Below are 4,042 nucleotides of genomic sequence, written 5' to 3' on the forward strand. Positions count from 1 at the left end.
AATGACAAAAAAAAATCCCACATGGCCAAAGTAATAGAGAAAGAAAAGCAAAACCGTAAGCATGATGCTTTCTGATTTCAAACGATACTACAAAGCTATAGTAATTAATTCAGTAATAATCCTGGCATAAAAACAGATCTATAGACTAATGGAACAGAATGGAAAGCCCAGAATTAAAAACCTGCATATACATACAGCTAAAATCTAATAATGAAGGCAGAAACTTCCAGTGGGGACAGGACAGTCTCTTCAACAATGGTTTTGGGAAAACTGGAGAACCACATGCAGAAAAATGAAATTGGAATACTATCTTACACAACTCAGAAAATTAACTCAAAATGGATCAAACAATTAAACCTAAGCTCTGAAACCATAAAACTCCTAGAAGAAAACGTAGGGAAGACTGTCCTCAGTATTGGCCTTGTCAATGATATTTTGGATATGACATCAAAAGCACAAACAACAACAACCTAATCAACAGATGGGACTACAACAAACTTAAAAGCTTCTGCACAGTAAAAGAAACGATCAACAAAGTGAAAAGGCAACCTACAGGATGGGAGAAAAATTTTGCAAACTATATATCAGAATAGGGGTTAATATATAAAACATATAAAGAACTCATAAAACAATCTGATTAAAAAATGAGCAGAGGAACTAAACAGACAGCTTTTCAAAGAAGACATACAAATTACCAACAGGGACATGAAAGGTGCTCAACATCAGTAATCATCAGGGAAATGCAAATCGAAACCATGATGTCGTCTCACCTCACATCTATTAGAATGTTGATCATCAAGAAGACAAAAATAACAAACGTTAATGAGAATATGGAGAAAAGGGAAACTTTGTGAACCGTCTGTGGGATTGTCAACTGGTGCAGCACTGTGGAGAACAGTATGGAAGTTCCTCAAACATGAAAAGTAGAACCACCATGTGATGCAGCAGTCCCGCTCCTGGGTATAAACCCACAGGAAATGGAAACTGGTTACTGAAGAGACACTTGCACTCCCATGTTGATGGCAGCATTACTCACAACAGTCATGATATGGAAATAAATTAAATGACTGTCAACAAATAAATTAACAAAGAAATTGTGGTATATTTATACAATAGAATACTATCCAACCATGAGAGAAAAGGAGGACTGTAAGAAGAAGAGCTTGTGAAGTGATTGGGGGCGCGCCAGTGGCAGCCTTGCCAGCTCTGAGGGCTGGGATGGACAAGGCTGCACAAGGGGAGGGAGCATGCGGGATGGGAGAGGGGAGACTAGGGTAGGTGGTGCGGGTGGAGGAGGGATCATCTCCTGCTGAGTTCTCCTCTGCAGGGTGGACTTGAGCCCAGGCATTGAAAGAAAAATCTCAGACACTTCATTTTGAGATTGGATTTCAATAACAGGAGTTCTTTTATGCTCCTGATGACACTCAGGGGGAAAATGTTGATTATTCTCTTCTGTGAAAATTAAAATTTTTATTTTTATTTATGTTGATGTTTTACTTATATTTATGTTTGCATTGAAAGTTTCCATTGGTAACTTGTGTCTTTTCCTGGGCAATCACGTGAATGTCTTCAACTAACTCGGGCATATGTCTGCCTCTCAGGGATGGACCACGCATTTATTTGTTCATCCAAGAAACACTTGCCAAGGGCTGGGTCAAGCCTGGGAGTGTAAAGATTCACAAGCTATATGATCCATGCAATGGAATGTATTACTCCTTAAACAGGAAGGAAATTCTGACACAGGCTACAATAAGGAAGAACCTTGAAAACATTATGCTACATGAAATAGGCCAGAGACAACAGGACAAATAATGTATGATCCCACTTAGAACAGGCCAGTTCCTAGATAGAGAATGCAGAAGAGAGGTTATGGGCGCTGGGAGAGGGGAGATCGTGTGTTACCGTGTAATGGGTACAGGATGTCAATTTGGATTGATGAATAAGTCTTAGAAATGGACAGTGGAGGCGGTTGTACCATATTATCAGTGTACTTAACACCGCTGAACTATGCACTTAAAAAGGTCAAAATGGTAACTTTTGGTATGTGTATTTTAACCACAATGTAAAAAGAAGGTTCACAAACTATAGACCCTGCCTGCTAGAGAGTCATTCTCCAGAGCAGGACAGGGTCATTGTATGCAGTGGGAAAGCCGCTACAGGGAGGAGAGCCTGGGGTGTGTGGAGGCACCTGACCCAGCAGGGGCGATGGGAGGGTTGAGCTAGCTCCGCATGAGTCAGCCAGGCTGAGTGTGTGCTGGACGCCAAGCCTGAAGGCAAGCAGGGAAGAGGTTCTCATCGGGGAGAACGTCAGTGCCTGGTGTTTGAAGAACGTTAAGAGACTTTTGGCCTGGAGACAGTGATGTGACAGACCCGGCTGGCCAGGCAGGATGGGAGCGCCTCCTCCGACGCTTATTGTGGTGGGAGGGGCCTGAGGAGGTGGGGCCTGCAGCGGTTCCCGGCGGGGTCGCAGCCGGCGGCCACCGCCGCGGGCGACAAAAGGAGAAGGCGGAGCGGGAGGCAAAAAGCCTACAGCACCCGGTATTCCCGGGCGGTCTCCCATCCAAGTACTAACCAGGCCCGACCCTGCTTAGCTTCCGAGATCAGACGAGATCGGGCGCGTTCAGGGTGGTATGGCCATAGACGGGGGCGGGGGCCGCGGGCTGCCTCTTGAGGCCCAGTTTCCCTGGCGCTTGCGCCTTACCGCCAGCTCGGCGGCCAGGCCGCCCCGGCAGGGCCTCGTCGCCCGACCAGGCAGGGGGAACGGAGGTCTCGGGTATCGGGCGGTGGCGGAGGGCTTGGCGACCTCCCAGCCCAGGGCGGGCGTAACCCAGCAAACCCTTTCGGCGCTTGGCGCCCCGCCCCAAATCCCGCACGTCGCTCACAGGGACGGACGTGGCCCCGGAGGCTTCAGGGCCCGGGGCCCGCGGTCCCTTGAGCATGCCAACTGCCCGCCCACGCGGCGCTAGGCGCAGCCCAGCCGCAGCCCGGGCCGGCCCTCCTGCCCGACAGCATCTGGCCCGAAGCCACTGGCAGCCACCTTTGAGTCGTCACGGCCCCTTAGCGCCAGCAAGGCCACCCTTACCCCCACGCCACCCGCCGAGCTCAGGACCCCGCCCCTGGTGGCCGGCAGGCCCGGGGAAGCGGCCCCTGCCCTCGATCCCGCTCCCGCACCCGGCCGCGGCGACACGGCGGAGCGGGGGGTGGGGGTGGGGGGCTTGTGCCGGAGGGAGCTGTGGAGGGACACACCGGCACACAGGTGGCGGCGCCGGGGCTGGGCGCCAGTCGGGGGCGGCCAGGTGCAGGTCGAGGGGCTCGCGGGCCGCACGGACGGCAACCGGGCCCGCAGCGGAGTCTGGGTCCGGGCCAGCCACCCCGGGAGCGTCTGGGGGTGCGGCTGCCTTCCAGGGCCGCCTTCTGGCCGCCACACCGGCCAGGACAGCGGGGAGCGCCCCCTACGTCGCGCGCTGTGGTGGGAGGGGCCTGAGGAGGTGGGGCCTGCAGCGGGGTCCGGCGCGGGCGGAGCCGGCGGCCACCGCCGCGGACGAGTAAAGGAGAAGGCGGAGCGGGAGGCAAAAAGCCTACAGCACCCGGTATCCCCAGGCGGTCTCCCATCCAGTCACGTAGCTGGCCCAAACAAGGTATCGTTTAGAGGGCTGAGGCCCTCTTTTTTCCGACTTTTCGTCGCTTTTGCATCCTAGGACTTGAGGGATTTTCCAGGTGGTTCCGTGCTTGACACACTTCACCATACATACTGATTGCTTCTCAGATCGTAGTGGTTCTTTGCCGTTGGGTGTGGATAAATATTTGTTGCTCCTTTCGTGATGTCTGTAAAGTGATGGATGAATGAAGTGTCGGAAGCCTTTGAAACTAGCAGCTCTTGTTTGAATGAGATTCACCCACACTCCCGTGATCTGTCACCCACCCAGCACACCATCCATCTTGAGATTCCGTTTCTCATGACCAGAGGTCCACTCTTGTGTCTTTAGTAACTTGAGATTTTTCTTTGCTCATTTTGCGGTTCTGAAATGCTCTCCGGCAGTAG

The 4,042-nt window shown here is 52.0% G+C and overlaps 1 non-coding gene across 1 annotated transcript; it reads right to left on the bottom strand.

Moving 5' to 3' along the window:
• Positions 1 to 2,523: 2,523 nt before the first annotated feature.
• Positions 2,524 to 2,642, bottom strand: LOC112413623 (5S ribosomal RNA). Its single transcript, XR_003006013.1, has one exon. It is a non-coding gene; the product is annotated as a 5S ribosomal RNA (ribosomal RNA).
• Positions 2,643 to 4,042: the final 1,400 nt, after the last annotated feature.

Source organism: Neophocaena asiaeorientalis, unplaced genomic scaffold, assembly GCF_003031525.2.
Source record: "Neophocaena asiaeorientalis asiaeorientalis breed wild unplaced genomic scaffold, Neophocaena_asiaeorientalis_V1.1 scaffold369, whole genome shotgun sequence".
Lineage (NCBI taxonomy): Eukaryota > Metazoa > Chordata > Mammalia > Artiodactyla > Phocoenidae > Neophocaena > Neophocaena asiaeorientalis.